Source organism: Gorilla gorilla, chromosome 17, assembly GCF_029281585.2.
Source record: "Gorilla gorilla gorilla isolate KB3781 chromosome 17, NHGRI_mGorGor1-v2.1_pri, whole genome shotgun sequence".
NCBI classification, from domain to species: domain Eukaryota; kingdom Metazoa; phylum Chordata; class Mammalia; order Primates; family Hominidae; genus Gorilla; species Gorilla gorilla.
The window spans coordinates 91,268,618-91,291,537 of NC_073241.2; the positions used below are offsets into that span (position 1 = coordinate 91,268,618).

The window sequence follows — 22,920 nt, forward strand, 5'->3', positions numbered from 1 at the left end:
TAATTCAATAGCATTTAGTACATTCACAATGTTGTACAACTACCACCTCTATATCTAGTTTCAAAACTAGATGTGGTTTTCATCACCCCCAGAAAACTTCGTATACATTAAACAGCCACTCCCTAATCCTCCCTACCCCCAGCCACTGGCAACCACCAGTCTTCTGTCTCTATGGACTTTTCCGTTCTGGATATTTCTGATAAATGGAATCATACAATATGTGGCCTTTTGTGTCTGGCTTCCTTTACTTAACATAATGTTTTTGAGGTTCATCCATGCTGTAGTGTATTTCAGTATTTCATTCTTTTTTATGACTGAATAATATTGCATTGTATGTATATACCACATTTTGTTTTTGTTTCCTTTTTCTTTTTCTTTTTCTTTTTAAATTTTTCTTAATTTTATGAAGCAGGTTCTCACTGTGTTGCCCAGGCTGGTCTCAAATTCCTGACGTCATGCAATCCTCCTCCTCAGCCTCCTGAATAGCTGGAATTATTGGCTTATGCCACCACATCTGGCTAGACCACATTTTGTTTATTCATTCATCCATTGATAAACATTCGGGTGGTTTCTACCTTTTGGCTATTGTGAATAGTGCTGCTATGAACATTCATGTACAAGTATTTGGTTGAGTACTTCTGTTCAGTTCTTTTGAGTATATACCCAGGAGTAGAATTGCTGGATCATATAGTAATTTTATGTTTAACTTTTTCAGAAACCATAAAATTGTTTTCCACAATGGCTGCACCATTTTACATTCTCACCAGCAGTGTGCAAGGATTCCAATTTCTCTGCATCCTGGCCAATATTTATTATTTTATGTTTTTTTTTCTTTTACTTAGCTATTGTAGTGACTGTAAGGTCATATCTCATTGTGGTTTCGATTTGCACTTTGCTAATAACCAATGTTGTTGAGCATCTTTTCATGTGTATTTTGGCCATTTGCATATATTTGGAGAAGTCTATTTCAAGTTCTTCGCCCATTTTAAAATTGGGTTGTTTGTCTTTTTGCTGTTGAGTTGTAAAAGTTCTTTATTCTGGACACTAGGCCCTTAACAGATATACGATTGCAAATATTTTCTCCCATTCTACAGGTTATCTTTTCACTTTCTTGATGATGTCTTTTGACATTCAAAAGTTTTCAATTTTGGTGAAGTGCAATGTGTTTTTTTCTTTTGTTGCTGTGCTTTTGGTGTCATATCTAAGAATCCATTACTAAATTCAGAATCCTAAAGATTTACTCCTAAGTTTTCTTTTAAGAGTTTCACAGTTTAGCTTTTGTATTTAGGTTGTTGATCAATTTTGAGTTCATTTTTGCATATGGTGTGAGGTAAGAGTCCAACTTAATTCTTTTACATGTGGATACCAGTTGTCCCATGTCCATTTGTTTTATTGTTTTGGTTTTGGTTTTGGTTTGGTTTGGTTTCTTTTTTGAGGCAGGGTCTCACTCTATCATGCAGGTTGGAGTGCAGTGGTCTCACTCATGATCTCAGCTCACAGCAGCCTCCACCTCCCAGGTTCAAGAGATTCTCCCACTTCAGCCTCTCCAGTAGCTGGGACTACAAGCACGTGCTGCCACACCTGGCTAATTTTTCTGTAGAGACAAGGTTTCACTATGTTGCCCAGGCTGGTCTCAAACTCCCGGACTCAAGCCATCCACCTGACTCAGCTTCCCAAAGGACTGGGATTACAGGCATTAGCCACTACAGCCAGCCTCTACCTCCATATTTTTTAAAGAAATAATTTCTCTCACTAAATGGCTGTCTGACAGACCTTTGTTTCTCCTCAATACATTGGTTCAAATTGTATTTTCAGAATCATTAACTTTAAAACTTCAAACTAATAGAAAATCCAACTATTAGTACCTATCTTGTATTCCTAAAAACACTAGTTTTACTGTACTCTTGTCATCAGTTAGCAGGTTAAAATGCATGTATAAACTTGTCCCTTTAAGATTTGTTAAAGATGTATTGCACTGTGTGCGTGTTTGTTTTGTTTTAAATAAAATTGTCTGCTTGTGCCAAAATAAGACAATGATAGAAGACAATCTGAGGGGGTATACCACAAGTGCAGAAAGGAACAAAATGTAAACTTACTAGCCTGAATATAGTGAGTTTGAAAGAGGCCAAGAAATAAGTCAACATTGTTTCAAAATTGGCCCAGTGATAATTCGTTTGTCCATAGGGTGCAAAGGGCTTATGTATCATTTACTGCAGATCATGATATCTATGGTAATCAGAAAGAATAAAATTAGAATTTGGGTTTCCTTCTGTTAAAATGAAAAATTGAAAGAATGAAAAAGATAAGTGTTAAATAGTTTAACATGTCCAGGTATCAGTGGTTCCCTTTATTACTAAAATACTCTGTAACTCATTGTTTTTTGTCATACTTTTGAATCCATTTTAATAGATTTTCAGTTTTGAAATGCTACCATTCCTAATAATCATTTTTACCTATTGCTGTGTTTATTTAAAATATTACCTAAAACTATTTCTTGTCTTCATGCATCTGTGACTAATGCTCGTGTTACCTCTGACAATTCTTTTTGATATTAACTTTCCCAAATTCAGGACCAAAGTTGAATACCAATGCTATCAAGATATCTGTTATACCTAAAGTATCTTCAGAGTTTTTTAGTTGTCCATTGGGCGTGACAAAGATTTTATCTCTTGCCTTGTAAGAAAACAGATAATATGGAGAGTAAAAAAACAGGTAATTGAAATAATCTGGCATTCTCTAGTTTTAAAATATTCAACACTCTTACGTCCACAATATGAAAAACCAGCAATTAAAAATAGAAGCTAAACGTCTCTGTATTAATTACATATAAGTTAAATGTAATTAATATAAATATTTCAGTACTTATGAAATTTTGAATCAAAAACACATGTTAATGTTCAAAGGTTGGCATGGTAACTGTAAATAAATAGATTAATTTCAAAAAGAGACATCTTGGTTTTCTACATAAATACTCTTGTCAATTGATGACAATCAGAATACATAGGGATAAATTAGAGACCCTGAAGATTTCACAATGTCCTCACTGTTTATGTGTTCTTAACCTCGGAACAAGCATCAGCGAAATCCTAACAAATTGATTGCTTATTGCATCTCAAGAGAGAATTTTTCTTTACATTCTGATATTAGGATTATTTTAATAAATTGAGCAAAGCCTTTGAATCTTATCATTCAGAAGTATTTTCAGCTTTTCCCCCACACTTACTGAAATACAAAAACAAATCAGAAATTGATGCTGAAAGAAATATCAAAGGAGCCTAAGTAAAGGACTGAACCAGATCCTCAGACAGTTGAACCTACAGGGAATAGACTCATAGGCACAGGCTTCTCATTGTGAGCCAACTTCTTCACCCCAGACTGCAAGACTGTACCAAGAGACTGAATCAGGATCCTGGAACTTTTCCCCTCCCAAAGCAAATGACTTCATGGAAACAGACTGTTTAGTCTAAGATCAACAAAATACAAATGAATTCCCTAGGACTAGGTGAATGAAATGCAGTGATTTAATTGCAGTCAGGATTCTATTTTAAATGGGCATGGCAAGAAACCCCTTTTCTTCTTAATCTAGCACTGACCCTCAATTTGACAGATTATGCTTGTTCAAATTGGTGTGAAATCTTCTTTAAATGGTATCTTGTTCCAACTGAGCCCTCGGAATTCAGGGAAAAAAAGTCTTACGAAAGATAACATAGACTATAAATTAATATAGGAATAATGATTTTATAAAAAATAATGAGATGGAACAATAATAATGATTAAATATTATGCAAAGTGCCTTCGCTAAATTCCTCTACTCTCTGTAACTGTAAATTATTTGCATAAGTTCAACAAGAATATGTTCCTTTTCCAGCCAGGGCATAATTGGATAAATCAAATCTATAACCACGATCATGCCAGAAACCTCACCTAATTAGGTAAGACAAGCCCAGGGACTATGCCTCCACATGTGGGGAGTAAGGCCCTCAAGGTCCTCCCATGAAATTGATCTACAGTCTGCTCTGTGACTTATGGGACCCCTGCCTCAAAGGCAGGCAGGGAATATTGACAACAAAAAGATATCAGGGAAAGATGAGACCCTAATACTTTTAAAAGTTAGAGGCACTTTGGGCAAAGGCTGGGCAAAGGCTGGTAGATGTGAATTGGATGGTTCTTGGTTCCTGATCTCAGTGGACCAACTGAGAAGGAAAACAAAATACTTCTGAAATATAAAGGTAAATTATACCCTTAAGGGTTTAACAAGGCCTCCAGCACTAACTTTTAAGTCTTAATATCATGTTGCTCTAGCTTTATTAAAACTAAAATAAAAGGGGGGGTCCTTGTGTAATGTGTAACACTCATTGCTCCTATGAAAATAAAAATCATCAAATAAAGCAAAATATCAAATTAATGATACTGAATCAGAAAATCACTAAGCATCTTATATGACCAAACTGCACCTTAGGGACAGGGAACTTGAACAAAAGAGGGATCTCCCGAGGCAAAACTGATCCTTTGCTCTGCTTCACTGTGATTAAGAATATGACATAGTACACTTAGGAAAAAAGGGGAAAGAGTTTGCACTCTGAGATAAACCAAAAATAATAGGGTCGCTCTGTTGACGTCTGTTCCCCCAGATAATAAAAACTTGAACAATTCCAACAACCCTGCCTGACTCTCTAAATGAAAAACAAACAAACAAACAAACAAAAAATGGCTTTATCCCTGACTTTCACAATGCCAACACGTGTGAGTATGATGATTGTGTGAAAAAGTTATTGTTTTCCACCAAGAACGAAGTAATATAAATTTGACCAACTTGTAAGGCTATGGTTTTCTTCCTGTATTTGGTTCTTTCTAAGGAGGATCAGTCCTTTTGAAATCTGACTCCCTTCACGTCTTTGTAAATTAGCTTTTCTTCATTTCTTCTTTCTAAATGCTTTTGTCTGTTACTTGCTGTGCAGAAAATCACCACCCTTCAGTATTAATCAGACACTCGCATAGGGGAGGGTTACCCACTCTTTCGGGACATTTTTCACACAAGCCTATCTGGCAATTTCCTGCCAGGAAAAGGGACCACCCTGGCTGCCCTCTTTCTCCCTCCCCAGGGGCTTCAAAGCCACAGGCCTGAGTGTTCACTGTCAAGGGAGCGCATAGACACTGTCACCATGGCTGAGGACCAATTAGCTTTTCAGGGCTGCTGTTCTGCAGAGACAGAACTATAAAAAGGAGATCTGTTTATGTTACAGTTACCAAAGGTAAAGGGACCCTTGGTGCCACTTGCTTAGTTAGGGACGCGGCATTGCTCATTGTGCAGCATGTGTGAATTTCACTCTGTACATCCTTGGTCTCGTTCCATTTCCATAAGCTCATGCCCCGGTTATATTCAGGAAGCTCAGCTCCTGATCCCCTGGAATGTGCTAAAGCAGAAAAGGAAAAAGCTGCACTGCTATTCTTGGTCAGCTTCATAATGAGGAGCTTCAGATTCTCTATAAAATGAAAGAGATTCAATTGGGTGAGGTCACCAGGTCACAATCTCCCAGAGAACACTGCTATTCAGAGCAAACCTCCTTCCCAGAGGGGTCCTTAAAGTTTAATAACATCAATCAACTGCAGCAAGACCCTGTGAGAACACAATCTAAAAATGAGCTTCTGTGTGCCATCTATTATGGGGAGATCCGGTTTACCTTGTGTGCAATTTTAGATCATCAAAGGTGACATTGAGTGCTGGCTCCTAAATTTCAATCACAGCCTTAAACACCCTGTGATTTAGCCAGTAGCAGTTCTGTGGCTCTTTGAAAACAAAAGGCCACCTTCACAAGCCTGGGGGAAGGGTTTACCCCGCAGTGGAAGGCAGAGAAGCACACACAGTAAAAACCACGCAACAAAAACATGTCTGCTGAGTTGCTACGGCAGGACACGGGATTGTGATGTCCCTGGTAGCATGCTGTCAGATATTTTTTATGTGGGACTTCTCTTTTGGTTTAGAATTTACATAGTATGACATCTAGCTTCTTAACACTTAACATCAAACTCAGTGAAAGAGAAAGTAGCACCCAAGGAAGGAAAAAGTGTGCCCTTCACATTGCTACCCACCGATGCATCCAAAAACAAGGGCACATCTCCAATAAATCTTGTTGAGTGAAAAGGGCAGACACAATGAGTATACATTGTTACGATTCCATGGAGATGAAGCCTAAGGACAGGTGAAATGAATCTGTGATGATAGAAATCAGGAAGTGGTTGCCTCTGAATGATGGTCTTGATTGGGAAGGGGGATGAAGGAGTCTGGGGTAATAGATATAGTTGTTTACATGGGTATATGCATATGCAAACATTCCTCAAGCTTGACTGTATATAAGTTACATCTTGATTCTAAAAATTAGCCCTAAAGTTGGGACTTCTAAGACCACTCATGAAAGGCAAGTGGCAGATCCCCATTCCCTGCCCTACCCTCACTACCCCCATGCCTGAATAGGCCCAATACTGCCCAGTGCTGCTTGTTGTCCCTCATGAGCGGTGGTGGTCCCACTGCTCATCTGGCCCATGGTTCCCCCGTATGGAAATTCTGGGACACAGCCAGGGTGCCCACTTCTCTCTGTGCTCACCCAGCTCATCCAGTCTGTGTTTTTCCCTCCTTTTGACCAAAATACTGCAGTGAGATTGCCATCAAGATGAGACGGATGTGTTCTGGCATCTCCCGACCACCTCTGTCCCCCTCACCATTCCCCTTCAGAAATATACGTCCCTAGCCTGATGCAGTCTGACCTGCAGTCACTCCCTGCTTCTGACTCTGCAGCAACCCCGGGAACGTGCCCCACCCACTTTGCTGTCTGCTTTGTTCCATTCCTTTTTCTTGGTTAATCACAACATCCATGCTTGTTTGTACCCTGTTTATGAGTCACTATACGTGCTGGAACCTGAATTGAAACTGGAATGCAAAACCCTTGAGCCAAATCATGACAGGAGTCTGACCTCGGCCCTCCTAGCTCATCCCTGGGCAGCCCCAAAGCCTGTGCTTCTCCCTGTCTCTCTCACCCGTGAGGGCAGCTCTCTGATTTGATATGGGCTTTCAGTTATTAGGTTTCACTCTGGGTGTGCCTAACAATACTAGGATGCTATCGGTTTATTAGGCATTGGAATTGGGATGCTTAAGCAAAACAGGGAGAAACGTGGAGACATCTTTGGCCAAGCTCAGATGCAAAACTGTATTGAGAGATAAGCACTATTACAGGTTTCCTCTTCAGTGTGGTGACATTTTTAAATGGGAGCAGAGGAATTTTTTCCATTTGTTTCCTTCTATTAACAACATCCCTTATAACATTCCTGAGATCTCAGGGAAACGGTCACCCATGTTTTATTTTTGTCTCATACTATATAAATCAGAAGCAAAGTAAATTTCTGCATGTGTACTCCCCCGACACCAGACAATGTTCCCTGAAACCTGGCATGCACCTTCAGAGCCCTGGCACTGGGTGTGAATTTCAAAATCATATTTTTCTCTCCAAATAATTGTCCTTGTCCATGCTCAGTCAGGTGTTTCCTCACATAAATCCCTAGGCTTAAATTAAAATCCAAACAGAAAGGAACTGCTACTCATTTTTTAACCATTTAAATAGAATAGCTTTCTGCATCCACATTAATTCTTTCTATAGGCTATGAAGGGTCTATATTTACTATGATTTCTTTATTTGTATTAGAGTTTTATATTTGCAAAAATAATTTATGTTGTTTAATTCATCAGCCCTTATGGTACCTTTGAAAGAGCAGAATTATACTCCCATTTCAGAGGCAAAAAAGCACAAATCAAGGTCATGTCTGAGAAAGCCTTTAAGAACTCAAGGATTGCGTTTCCAGTTTGTGTCTTCGTTTGTAAGTTTTTCCAAATCCTCTGGTTCCATGACCACTGTCTTCCCATCAGCCACCCAAAACATTGTTGGGAATGTCCTTCACTGTGACTCCATGGATGCCAAAAGAGCAGTGATCCTACAGAAAGTCCAGTGTTCCTTCATGTGGCCCTTGAGGTTCCTGGAGGGAAAACCCTGGAATGCTTCAGGGTTTCAACTGTTGGAAACTCTTCCCGCTTTTCATTCCTCTAATTGCTTACAGTCTCTAAAACCTCAAACGCTTATTTATCTTTTTGCCCCCTAATTGTTCTCATAACACCAGCAGTGGACCAGAGCTGTCTAGTTGTAAGAATAAAAATTTTCTGGATCCAGGGCTGGAATTGTTAGGGAGGACTGTGGTGACGCATTCTGCATTTCCTTTTTCGGAAACAGAGTCTAGCTCTGTCTCCCAGGCTAGAGTGCAGTGGCGCGATCTTGGCTTACTGAAGCCTCCACCTCCCGGGTTCAAGCGATTCTCCTGCCTCAGCCTCCAGAGTAGCTGGGATTACAGGAGCCCGCCACCATGCCCAGCTAGTTGGTTCAGGGTTTTTCATGGTGATTGGCCCCATCTCCAGCACTACCCCAATGTGGTTACACTGCTGTCAGCAACACATTCAGTAGGTCAGAGTTTTAGGGTCTCCTTCAATGTCAAAAGCCAATTCTTTTTGCCACTTACCTATTACCCAGGAAAATGAAAGGATTCATGCTGTTTACTGTTTCTTCTGTATGGTTAAATGTAAGAGACATGGGGCATTTGCTTGGAGATACATGGACATTTATTTCAACTTCAGGATGTCGCTGAGTTCCACTGAAAACATTCTCTCGGGGTGAATTAAAAAAAAAAAAAAAACTCCTTCCAGGGTTGTTGATGCTAACATTACAATGGCTTTAAACATGCCACAGTTCCTGGACTAAGGAGGATCTTACTAATGCTACTCAGGCATGACATTGCCTTGGACAGCCAATCACCTTGTTTCCTAATTAGATAAGGGTCTACACATTATTTTGTGAGAGAGAGACCAAAATTCTATCAGCCGTAAAGTAGGCTGGAGAAATACCAAATCCTTTTTCTACCTTGTCACTTCGTTGCAAGACATTACCTACCGCTATTCCAATCACTAATTGGTACTTTCTGCTATACAACAAATGAGCTAAAACTTCTGAGTTGGTTTCATTTCCTTTAAATTCTGCTCATTACTAAGAAGTACCAAACCTCAAGCTTATTAAAACCAGAGTGTGGGCTGCTTATCACCAGGGGCTATGTCCTTTCACTGTAAGAGAACTCAATTTGCATCTTCTGGGATTTTCCCTCACCTCCTCCGGGGAGCTTGAGCGAGTCTCCGCAAGCCTCACTGGAGGCCTTGTTACAGTCAGCTCACCAGAGACAGGGAGCAGACAGCATTTTTATCCACGGATCCATGAATCATCACCACCACACATTCTCAGCAGCAAAACTGGGCTTTCCACTACCTGAGGCTGTCTCTTAAATACAAACAATTCTCCACTCCTAAACAGTGCATTTTCAAGCAATTGTTAGAAATGCGGAATGTGGCTGAGCTAGGTGGCTCATGACTGTAATCCCAGCACTTTGGGAGGCTGAGGCAGGTGGATCACCCGAGGTCAGGCATTCGAGATCAGCCTGGCCAACATAACAAAACCCCATCTCTACTAAAAATACAAAAATTAGCCGGGCGTGGTAGCAGATGCCTGTAATCCCAGCTACTCGGGAGGCTGAGGCAGAAGAATTGCTTGAACCTGGGAGGCAGAGCTTGCAGTGAGCCAAGATCGTGCCACTGCACTCCAGCCTGGGAGACAGAGTGAGACTCCATCTCAAAAAAAAAAAAAAAAAAGAAAGAAAGAAAGAAGGAAGGAAGGAAGGAAAGAGAGAGAAAGAAAGAACGAAGGAAAGAAAGAAAGAAAAGAAAGAAAGAAAGAAAGAAAGAAAGAAAGAAAGAAAGAAAGAAAGAAAGAAAGAAAAAGAAAGAAAGAAAAGAAAGGAAAGAAAGAGAAATGCAGAATGCATCCCCACAGTCCTCCCTAACAATTCCGGCTCTGGATCCAGAAAATTCTTATTCTTACAACTAGACAGCTCTGGTCCACTGCTGCTGTTGTGAGAACCATTAGGGGACAAAAACATAAATAAGCATTTGAGGTTTTAGAGACTGTAAGCAATTAGAGGAATGAAAAGCAGGAAGAGTTTCCGGCAGTTTGAAACCAGGAGAGAAGCAGCAGTGAGAAATATTCTGCCTGCACACTGAATGACTGGATGGGCCAACATGATCCTCTCTCATTCTGCCTAGAAATATTCACGCTCTGTTGTTAACCTGTTGTAAAGAAGCTGCTCCCCCTGGCACCTGGGACACCCTGCACATGTCCACATAAGTGCTGCAGGCAGAGGAGACTTGAATCGCAGCTCCTCTGAGCCGGCAGAGCAACTTACGGCCCTCCCTGGAAGGCCCTGTCCCCTTCCCTGCCCGTCTCTTCTGGGAGGCTGTTAGAAGGTTAATTCCCATCATATCCCAGGTTGTGAAGAAGAATGAGGTTTCCTTCCTTGCCCTCTTGGGAAAAAAAAACTGCAGATGATGAACCTGCTTAGCTGCCGTCTAAGACTGGGCTCTCGGCAACAGGGTTCCTCCCAACTCAAGCTGTAGTCATGGTTTCTTCTGCCTTGGTGTCCTGCTCTGTCACATGTGGGAAAAGGACCGTGGGGAACTGGCACTTTGGTGGGTCTTTCCTTTCTCTCTAGGTAAGCAATACACTGAGAGTGTCTCATTGTACTTTTACCGTCCAATCAGTCAGAACTTGGCCTTAACCACTCCTGTGCCTGACACGTTAGTTATTTAAGATCCATTTCGGTAAGAGGTAATTCTTTTGAAAATCCAAATAATTATAGGACCACCATGGTTAACTTTTTGGCAGGAAGAGGAGCAGTTCATAGAGCCCTCTGTGCACACTTTCCCTCAGAAAAACATAACTGCACAAATATTTGTATACATTTTGTAGAAGGGTATATATATACTCCATGGACCTCAGGCAGAAACCTCTGCTGTCAAGGGATTTAGGTCCAACCAATCACTCAAGCCATGAAATAAAATAGTATTACCAGATTGATGTTCTCTTATTTATGAGGCACCATGCTAAGCAGTTGAGTTGCAACAATGGACAAAGACTGCCTGTCCTCATGGAACATATGACTGGCCTTCCCAATGCAAAAGGCAGACACTAATCACACAGTCACAGATATCAACACAAAGTGCAGCTGCAGGAAGTCAACAGGAGGGGTGCATGGTACCATGAGGGCTTACAGGAGGATCTGAACCAGCCAGAGAGACCAGAAAAGCATGCCCTAAGAAAATGTGATTGAGCTGAAAGCGGGAGGGTAGCAAAAGAAGAGAGGGCCACATGTGCCAAGGTCCTATGGCAGATGGCACCAGGGAATCTGCGGGAAGGGGGCCCATGTGGCTGGGTTTCAGGGAGCAAGGGACAGTGTGGGTGAGAAGAGGCAGGAGAGGTGTGTGAGGGGCAGCCACACAGGGCCTTCCGAGCCTCAGTAAAGGATTCTCCATGCTGCGAGAAAAAATGAGAGGACTTTCAACTAGAGGCAGGTGGGTGGGCGTGCTGACCTGATTTGATTTGTGTTTGAAGCTGGGACTGCAGCACGGAGGATGATCTAGATGGGGCTGGAGCAGACACGGGAGAGCCCCGTGGTGCCCTATGCTGGGAGATCAGGTGTGAGATTAGGGAACTATTAGAGTCGGAGGGAAGGAACAGATTTGAGAGCTATTTCTAAATATTTTAAAATTTTTAATTACTGTGGATACATAGTAGTCGTACACATTTGTGGGGTGCATGTGATATTTTGCTACAAGCATACAAGGTATAATGATCAAATTTGGGTAAGTGGGGTATCTATCACCTCAAGCATTTATCACTTCTTTGTGTTAGTAACATTCCAATTCCACTTTTTCAGTTATTTTAAAATACATAAGAAATTATTGTTAACTACAGTTGCCCTATTGTGCAACTAAACACTAGATCTTATTCCTTCTATCTAACTGTATTTTTGTACCTACTAACCATCCTCTCGCTATCCCCTGCTCCAGACTGCCCTTTCCAGCCTCTGGTAACCAGCATTCTGCTCTCTATCTCCATGAGTTCAGTTTTTTTTAGCTCTCACATATGAGTGAGAAGATGCAGTATTTGTCTTTCTGTGCCTCGCTTATTTCACTTAATATAATGTCCTCCAGTTTCATCCATGTTGTTGCAAATGACAGGATTTCATTCTTTTTAAGGCTGAATAGTATTCCATTATGTATATGTACCATATTTTCTTTATCCATTCATCCACTGATGGACACTTAAGCTGATTCCATATCTTGGCTATTGTGAATAGTGCTGCAGCAGACATGGGAGGTGCAGATATTTCTTAAATATATGGATGTCTTTTTGTTTGGATATATACCCAGCAGTGGTGTTGCTAGATCACATACTAGTTCTATTTGAGAGCTGATACGGTTTGGATCTATGTCCCCACCCAAATCTCATGCTCAGTTGTAACCCTCAGTGTTGGAAGTGGGGCCTGGTGGGAGGTGAATGTACCATGGGTGTGGTTTCTGATGGTTTAGCTCCATCTACCTAGTGCTATTCTCATGATAGTGAGTGAGTTCTCATGAGATATGGTTGTTTAAAAGTAGGTAGTATCTCCCCCACATTTTTCCTCCTGCTCTGGCCAATATGAAACGTCTCACTTCCCCTTTTGCCTTCTGCCATGACTGTAAGTTTCCTGAGGCCTCCTCAGAGGCCATGCAGTTGCCAGCATCATGCTTCCTGTACAGCCTGCAGAATCATGAGCCAATTAAACCTCTTTTCTGTATAAATTAACCAGTCTCAGGTATTTCTTTACAGCAATGTGAGAACAGGCTAATACAAGAGCCATTTAGGAGATAAAACTTGTAGGACTTAACAGAGACATGCTGGGCAGGTCTGTGAATTGTCAGTGGAGAGGAAAAGTTAGTAACTGCAGCATGGGGTGCTCTGAACTGTGGGTCCCACAGCTGTGGAATGAGGAGTGCAGGAGGAAATGCATTCCCCTCCTGTTTTTCAGAGTCACTTGGCATTGGGAGGATTTCATAATGCTGACTTTTGCCTTTGCTGCCTTTCCTACCTCCTTCCATTGCCCCATCAATCTTCATTCAGATGGTACCTGCTTGCATTTCTTATGGGTATAGATTCCAGAATTAGAAAGAAAACAGATGGCCCAACTAACACCACCTTTTCACCTGAAGTTCGGAGGTGAAAATACTGCCCAAGATTTTAGATGTCGACGTTTCAAATAAACAAGAATTTATTCGTCGAAAATGTATCCTGTTGACCACTAATCCCCTGAGATGCCCTTCAAATGTTTGCTAAAATAAACTTGTTACACACTTTATATTGCAGTCTTTTTTGGATATGCATGATGCTCATTAGCATATTAAAGTCTCAGAGGAGTCCTGCAGCGAAGAAACACTAAATTCTGATTTCCTAAAGTGAACTCTTTTACCCTAATTCCCACTACTATTCCAAGCGCACAACTCAGGAAACCCATCCTCAGACCTCACTATGATTTCTCTTTTTTTATCTTTATTAAAAAACCCTGAATACTTTAATAGTAAAAATATATATTTCTATTTCTCTCTTTTAAAAGATATTTAATAACAGGCTGGGCACAGTGGCTCACACCTGTAATCCCAGCACTTTGGAAAGCCAAGGCAGGCAGATCACTTCGGGTCAGGAGTTCGAGACCAGCCTGGTCAACATGGCAAAACCCTGTCTCTACGAAAAATACAAAAATTAGCTGGGAATGGTGGTGGGCACCTGTAATCCCAGCTATTTGGAAGGCTGAGGCAAGAGAATTGCTTGAACCCAGGAAACGGAGGCTGCAGTGAGCCAAGATCACGCCACTGCACTCCAGCCTGGGTGACAGAGCAAGACCCTATCTCAAAAAAAAAAAAAGATATTTAATAACAATACTTCAGAAGACTGGATTTAACTGCCCTGCCTTCTCCCTTCTGCCAGTTGTCCACCCTGGCACAGACACATGAAGGCAAAGGCCCCTGGAAAGAAACATCCCCCTTGGCTGTGACCTGTGGTTCGAGGGTGAAGACACTCTGCTGCTTGCAAGGTCAACAGAAAGGCTGTTCCCTCCTCTTCACTGAGCCATCCTGCATCCTGAAGTAGGCTCTCTCAGCCATGTGGATGAACAGGCCTGTGTCCACCACACGTGGGACCATTCTGGCAGCTCTGTTCACTTCACCCCATTTATGTACCTGGTCAAACTTCCAGTCCAAGATAAAATTCCCATTATCTGTCACCACTGGACCTGCCTTGTTGACAGCCATTTGGAATTCAACCACACCCGTAAACTTCTGGCTCATAGCTCAGCTCACTGGGACGAAGGCCACTGGGATTCCCTTGTGCCACTGATCCCCAGGGTTCTTTGAATCTTTTCTGATGACGGGAAAGAAGCTGACAGGCCTGGAGGGAAGTGGGAATGCAGACCAGGTCAGAATCTCCTGCTTCACCTTTCAGCTACTCGCTGCACAGCATGGACACTTGTAGAACCACTTCCAGTTCCCAGCACTTGGTTATTCCTCATGTGGTTCTCCACCACCCCGTGTCCTGCCAGTTCTTAGCCTCCTTGGCCTTGGACATCATGGAGGGGGCCAGGCAGATGCTGTTGGAGTTCCCATAGCTGGTGCTTGTGCTGCCAGCACTGCAGCAGGTCCTGGACTGTGTCTGCCCTGAGAGCTGCACGTGGGAGCCCTGGAGGTTCCAGCTGTTCCCACCTCCGCTGGAGGATGCACCCCCAGCCCACCCCAGAGCAGCACCAGCAGCCGCCTGTAGAGGTTGCTGAAGGGCCCGGGGCACTGCCTCCTGATGCCTCACTCTGGTGTCTGCTCTGTGATTTCTGTCGTCCCATTACATTAGGGTCTGGAGAAGTTTCTCGGGCTGTTCTTTTTGGCCTGCTCCCTCAATTCTTAGTCTCCACGGTTGGGAGCTGCTCTCTAGCTCCCACTGAAGCATCCCACCCCTTCTCATCCCTTCAAAATGCTCCATGCTCCACAATCACCCAATTGCTCCTCAGTTGCTTTCAAATCAAACGTCCGTTGCCTCGGTACAACCACTATCAGCTCTCATAGAGGAAACAGTCTGCACCAGCCGATCCACGTTGATGATGAATGACTAATAGCCTGCCACATCCTGCCCCTAGAAGACACATCTTATCCCAAACAATCCCTGCTGTTGTGATTTTTCATAAACCAACACCAGGGGCAGAGGTTTTGGGGGCAAAGGAACCACCATAAAAAGCCGACCAGCCCTAGTCACTTCCTCTAAGTGATTTCTCCTCTTCAAAAAGCTACTTTTTCTACTCTTGAAATCACAGGATCTATAAAATATTTCCATTGTCTAGTCATCTGCTACCCCAGGAGCACCAATTGGTGTGAGCAGCAGAGAGAGAGCTGTTCACTTTTCTCGAGGCTGCGGAGGGAAGCAGGCAGGGGACAAGGCCTGTGATGCTGGATGGATTATGCATGAGGTGCTCACTAACTCTCATCTGTTTGTGACATGCTTACCACTATGAAGTCCTCCAAACCCCGTGGGAAGACAAGAATGATGCTCACGTACTAGTTATGTAACAATACAAACACTTATGTCTTCATGCGCCATATTTTTTCATCTGAGATGAGGCAGGTATTGTCTTTATGAGCACTGGCGGCACCCATTGGCTTACATGAATGGTTCCATCAGACATCCCTGGATCTTTTCCCTTTTCTTAGCTTTTCTTTGTTCATTCCTCCAGCCTGTCATAAATGTGACTCAACTTTTTCCTTTTCTTTTTTTCTTTTTGAAACGAGATATCTCTCTGTTGCTCAGGCTGGAGTGCATTGGCACAATCCTGGCTCAAAGCAGCCTTGACCTCCTGGGCTCCAGCAATCCTCCCACCTCAGCCTCCCGAGTAGCTGGGATCACAGGCATGCAATACCATGCACATATATGATTATAATCAATATTTGTTTTTGTTTTGTTTTTATAGAGATGGGGTCTCCCTATGTTGCCCAGGCTGCTCTCAAACACTCCCACTGAAGTAATCCTCCTGCCTCGGCCTCCCAAAGTGCTGGGATTACAGGCGTGAGCCACTGTATCCTGCTGTGACTCAGCTTAATCAGCTCTTCTAGGTTTCTCAGGGATTCCTTGTGTTCCCCTAAGTTAGAGAGAAGCTACGAGTTGTTTCTTGAGGTCACAGTGTATCCTCTACTACAAAGAAACTTTTTGGCTGTTCTCTTCCAATTGGCTGGGCAGGGGCCACATCCTTCAGAAGAACTTGGGAGGTTCCTTCTATGCTAATCCAATGGTCTCTTTTCTGAGAAGTGTACATTCTTCTATTTCTTGCTGTCAGAAATTCTTGATCATCAAGCAGATTGTCTAAGACCTCTATTGTTTTCTTTAAATTATCTTTCCTTCCCTTTATTCTATGACAATATTCCTTCACCTCTTAATGTGAATGACTGCTTTCTGTCCTTACAACCTTCTCTGACATTTCATTCAGCCTTCACCTAATTCTCCCACTCCAATTTTTGATGCTCTGACAATAGTGTCAGTTGCTTCTAAGAACTCCTTCACGAGCTGCAGTCAAGAGTGAGGACTCTATCTCTGCCTCTTTGTCTCTTTTTGTCTCTTTTTCTCCATCTTTCTGTCTCTTTCTGTCTCTGTATCTTCCTCTGTCTCATACACACACACACACACACACACACACGACCAACAATCCTTAGACCCCACGTTAGGAAATACTCTTAGAAATATGGCTAGTACCTGGTATAATTTAAGCAGAACAACAAGACCTAAAAGCCTGAGAGTGTTCCTGGAAACAGAAGATCCTATTATTGCCAACAGTTTGAAATCTTCAAGTACTCACATTTTTCAAGCCACTTTGCCAAACAGCTAAAAATGATGCAAGTCTGCACTATTTCAAGTCATAGTTCCAAAGTTCTTTATGAGAGGGGTTATCTCTGGCATGTGTCCAGATGGATGGGAAAATGCCAGCAAACCACAGCAAAAAATATGTGGCTAGCTTAGATGTAGAAGAGGAAACAAATTTAATGAGTTCCAGGTATAAATCATCCATGCTAGCTATTTTATCGCTCTTCCCCTGGAACAATAGTGTCTTAAACTTCTCTGGGATTGGCCCAGATAGAACATACATAGGGAGAATCATCACTCCATAGGCTAGAGCCACAATGAGAAGAGCTGTGGTTTTTTTCTATGAAGCAAGCAAGGCTGTCTGCATTGGACACTGTGTTCACAAAGTATAGACTGAGGAGATCAATCAAGCATCATTTTAAAGAAAGAAAACCTCAAAGGCCTGCCTTAATTCTGATACTTTGCTAGAGTCCCAACCCTCAAAAAAATACAGTTGTTTACCTTTTAGTTTTTCATGCCTTATTTGTTTCACGCCTAAGGAAATGACTTCTGTTTCGGTCCAGTTGACCTTGCCGGAAGTTATGCACACGTGGACAGCCATGAGGACTAAGGAGCAGTGAATCCTATGGACCCTTTTTCTTCTATTTATTTGAGACAGAGTCTTACTTTGTCACCCAGGCCGGAGTGAAGTGGTGCAATTATGGCTCACTGCAGCCTTGACTTCTCTGGCTCAAGTGATCCTCCCATCTCAGCCTCCCGAGTAGCCAGGACTATAGGTGCACATCACCAGACTCGGCTAATTTTTTTTTTTTTTTTTTTGTAGAGATGGGGTCTTCCTATGTTGCCCAGGCTGGTCTCAAACTCCTGGGCTCAAGACACCCTCCTGCCTCGGCCTCCCAAAGTGTTGGGATAACAGGTGTGAGCCATCATGCCCAGTCTATGGACCCTTTCTGGAAAAGATGGTTGGTTTGGAAATTTGACAGTGAAGCCCAAGGAAGGGAGGATTTGAGTAAGAGAGGTTTGGTCCACTTATTCCTCCAGTCTCTGGCGTAACCCACATCCCTGCCAAATTAGTGGGAGGAGCATATACTGGGACAAACCTCTCTTCAGTGCTTCCCCTTCTCCACACTCCTGGCATCAAAGGTCTTCAGCAATTTTCCCATCTCCTTATTGAAAATCAATTATCTGTTCATTCATTCACACAATGACAAGGGTCTAGGTGTACAGGGGAGTACACAGTATTAAAATAAGGAGAGAAGGAGTATAAGGGTAACTCTTCAACTCTCAACCCTCTGGATCTTAGTAGCCCAAATCACTAAGGGAAATTTCCAGACCCCTCACTTTTGAGCCACAGGTTATAGGTTATTACAGGTGATCTGTCTAAGAACTATCTTAGATTGACCTTGTGAATAATGATAGCTCCTTATAATAAAAGAAGGGAATCAGACCACTGTTGACCTTTCCATCTCTGCAATGTGCTGATTCTGGGGAGCTTTAAGGTTGAAGTCCAGCCATAGGAGAAATTTCTTTTTTCTTTTCTTTCTTTCTTTTTTTTTTTTTTTCTATGGAGTGTCGCTCTGTCACCCAGGCTGGAGTGCAGTGGCATGATCTCAGCTCACTGCAACCTCCACCTCCTGGGTTCAAGTGATTCTTCCACCTCAGCCTCCCGAGTAGCTGGGATAACTGGTGTGTGCCACCATGCCCAGCTAATTTTTGTAGTTTTAGTAGAGACCGGGTTTCACCATGTTGGCCAGGCTGGTCTCAAACTCCTGACCTCAGGTGATCCACCTACCTTGGCCTCCCACAGTGCTGGGATTACAGGCATCAGCCACCATGCCCAGCCCATAGGAGAAATTTCTAAAGGCTTGGAAACAAAGCAGTCAGCCAGCCAGGGAGACCTCACTAGGGAGATGCCTAGGAAGAAGGCAAGACTGTAGTCCACAAAGAAGCCACAAAAAACAGATGCCTTCCTAGCTCCCCAAGACTCCACCTGGTCCAAGGTATCATGGCAGAGTAATTCTAGGTGTGGTAGGCAGTCTCCAAGACAGCACTCAATGATTCTTTCTCCTGGCATGTCCTCCTCTCCCACAATGAATAGGGATGGCCTGCGGAGCAAAAGGATGTGCAGAATTGATGGTCCGTGACATCCATGCTCATAAAAGACATTGTGTCCTCTGTTTTTCTTCCATCACTCACTCTGGGAGAACCCAGTTACCATGTCACAAAGACACTCAAGTACCCCATGGAGAATTCTGCACGGTGAGCAAGTGAGGCTTTCTGCCAAAAAGCAGCATCAATTTACCAACCCTGTGAGTGAGCTTTCTTAGAAGTGGGTCTTCCACAGGCCAGGCACAGTGGCTCATGCCTGTAATCCCAGCACTTTGGGAGGCTGAGACGGGCAGATCACTTGAGGCCCAGAGTTCGAGATCAGCCTGGCCAACGTGGTGAAACCCCACCTCTACTAAAAATACAAAAAATTAGCCGGGCGTGGTGGCGGGCACCTGTAGTCCCAGCTACTCAGGAGGCTGAGGCAGGAGAATGGTGTGAACCCGGGAGGCAGAGCTTGCAGTGAGCCTAGATAGAGCCACTGCACTCCAGTCTGGGCGACAGAGCAAGACACCGTCTCAAAACAAACAAACAAACAAATACAAAAATTAGCTAGGCATCATGGCCAGCGCCTGTAATCCCAGCTACTTGGGAGGCTGAGGCAAGAGAACTGCTTGAACCTTGGGGGTGAAGGTTGCAGTGAGCTGAGCAGTGAGCCGAGCTCACACCACTGCACTCCAGCCTGGGCAACAGAGCAAGACTCCATCTTGAAAAAAAAAAAAAAAAAAAAAGAAGTGGATCTTCTTCCAACCTTACTCAAGCCTTCAGATGCCTGGAGCCCTGGCCAACAACATAAGAGACCCTGAGCCAGAACCACCTCTCTCCTGACTCTCAAAAACTGTGACATAATGGATGGTTGCTATTGTTTGCAGCTGTTAAGTTTGGGGACAATTTATTATGCAGCAAAAGATAAATACTATACTAGGTCTATTACTAAATACAAAATCATGGTGATCAAAGCTCAGAAACATGGAGAAATCTTTATACATATGGACTTTCCCTGAATACCCGGTAGTAACCATACCAATTCTGTCATTGCCCTCCATGGAGTCTGAGAGCTATTTTATCCTCTCAAGATTTAACAGTGTCAAAGATTTGGAGTGTGAGGAACAGTAGCAGTACCAATCTACATTACGGAATGCAGATGGGTGAAACAAATATAAGACAAATAGAGGGCCTGGTTAAGCAGATGAAAAAAGGGTGGTGCATTCTATCTTTTCTCTGTTACCAATGTCATGGGTTAATTTCCTCAACAGGTTGTCAAAGTAATGTCTTAGGCACCTGGAAAAGGAGCTGAACTTCCCCTAATAAGTCATCCTCATGTATTAGCACCACCACACCCCTTGGCAATATCGGATATTTAGCCTTACAAAAAATTCCACAAAAGTTTCCAAACTATTATCCCTCAGTTTGACTCCTAAAATCTCCTAAAATGATGTTGATAGAAGATTTAAAAGTAATGACTTCTGTCACTTCTTTAGCCCATGTTATTTTGGAAATGTAAGGCATATTTACAAATGTTCATCCATTCCAGAGTCATCAAAATAAGGTTGATTTTATCTGTGCAATACTGTTGAGTTAATTTATTCACTGGAATCAATCTAATTTCCAAAGATTCCCTGGGCCTGCCCAGAGGCACCGAATGCAACGGACACTTACACAAATAGCAGCAAAAGGGCTATGACCATGTTTAGTTTGGTGCTGTCTGGACTTCAAAGTCACCCAGAGGTCTGGCAACAGCCCCAAAAGTAATTTTCCCAAACACTGACCAAGGAATTTCCCCCTAAGATTAAGCTTCAGAATGGAAAAATAAATATTGAAAATAAGAAGTGGAAAAAATGTAGTCCCTACCCCCAAAGAAGATTTCTAAAAATCGATGTCAAGTAGTTAATAAAAACCCAGCAAACCAAAATGTTAGGAAATGACAGAGGCGTGTTCTAAGTCTCATTGAAAGGATAAGGATCCTGAAAAGGCCTCTGGCAACTATATTTGCACACTTACTTTGCTGATATTTCTTGCAGATTCCATTAGTTTGCATTTAAAACATGAGGAAAATTAGGAGCAAAGTGTAGGCCTAAATATTTTCCCTCCAACTTCTCATTCTATGGTGCGTGGTTGGTACTTGAATGGGCAGTGCAAGCTGAAGTCCCTGAGAGGCGCCCAAGAATGGACAGAGCATCAGTGACATCTTCAGCTGACCAGCAGTTAACAACCACTTGTGAATTGGATCATCTGACACTGATAACACCTTACGTTCCTAGAAAGTGGGGACTCTGATAGGTACATGGTAATAACAAACAACTTGGAAGTGTTCCCCATTTCCTTGAAAATGGATAGTATTGAATGATTCTGAAGTCGCAAAAAGAGGTTGGCCAGCCAAGTGAGGTGCTAAATCTGTATTATCTACAAGTACAGAGATACGTTTTTCTGATCATAGTTTAGCTCTCCATCACCTGGCGGCCCCTCTTGTGATCTCAATAAGCAGGGATAACATGAGAGCATATTACAGGAGGGTATTATAGATGTTGGAAAGAGAATATAGAAATGACTCATAAACTCCTTGAAGGTAAAACTTTTTTTGAGTTAAATGGACCTAATGCAAATTGCACCATTGAGTCAACTGGTCCTTTGATCCTTTTTAGGCATAGAAACCCAGCAATTTGCCTCTGGGCAAAGTTAAAGCTAGAACCTTAATCACTTTTGTAGATCTGTATTTTTCTACAATTCAATCTATTTAGTCAGTTTACCAGCTAGGGTACCCTGACTACTACTACTTCTCTGTGGTACCTAGACTTCATATTTGACAGTGATCTGCAATAGTGAATTACTCCAGTGTGTCTTCCTGGAACACACCAGGCAGATCACCAGACGGACTGAGGGTCCTGACAATGCTCAGCAACCCTGTGAAAATATCTGGGGCTCACGACGAAGTGGACATATCTTCAACAATGTTAGTAGGAGACGCTTATGTAAAATTCATTCTCAGGGAGAAACGATGTCACCTTTCTAAATACTGGTATAGATGGAAGAATAAAAGGAGAGGTAGAGGGGTAGAAGCTCTGTCCAGGTGCTTGTAGCCTAGAAGCCAGGGTCCCAGAGAGGGTCAAAGGATACAGAAAAGAGTGAGCTAAGAGCAGCCCAGACAAATTTTATGTTGCTTCATAATTCTGCCAACAGCACGATCAAATCTGAATGCAACAGCCTCCAGAGGACGTGGCAATCTGTAACCTAGGTTCGAGGCTCCTCTGAGCTTTTTCTCCTGGTTGGGTGGATGACATCATTTGACAAGTCATCTTCCATTATGTCAGGAGTTTCAGGGACGTGGAGAGATATCAACAGAATTTAGAAGAGACTGCAAGGTAATGCTCCTTGGGATCCATTCCCAGTCCTCTCACTGACTCACAGGATGACTTTATTCTTCCCATTGTTATTAGGGCTGTTTTACTGAAGACTGATTCAATACTTAACAAGATTTGGAGGTCAACCCAGGACCAATCCGTGCGGCTTAGTATCTAAATTAAATGTGAAACTTTCTCTGAGACACAATTTAGGAGAAAGGCCAATGTGAAGGTTATGAAATCTAAAAGAAGTGGAATTGGAAGTTCTGACACATCTTTCTCCCCTTTATAAATTTTTTTAACTTTACTGAGATGAAATTTACATAATATAAAATTCACCATTTTAGAGCCAACAATTTTATGACATTTAATGCCTCTACAATGCTGTACAACCACCATCTCTATCTAGTTCCAAAACATTTCTAACACTCCAAAGTAAAGCCCCTACCCATATCCTATCTCCTCCCACCCCAACCTCCACAGCCCATCCCTGACAACCCCAATTTGCCTTCTGTCTTTATGGATACATCTATTCTGGATATTTATTATAAATGGAATCACAAAATATGTGGCATTCTGTGTCTGGTTTCTTTCACTTAGCATAACATTTTGGGGTTCGTCTATATTGACATGTA

At 42.5% G+C, this 22,920-nt stretch overlaps 1 protein-coding gene and 1 pseudogene across 2 annotated transcripts in view; both read right to left on the reverse strand.

Moving 5' to 3' along the window:
* Nucleotides 1–22,920, reverse strand: part of PIGN (phosphatidylinositol glycan anchor biosynthesis class N) — a 291,867-nt gene that overhangs the window by 45,237 nt on the left and 223,710 nt on the right. The gene's annotated exons all lie outside the window — the stretch shown is intronic.
* On the reverse strand, nucleotides 14,045–14,978 carry LOC115931426 (ribose-5-phosphate isomerase-like; annotated as a pseudogene).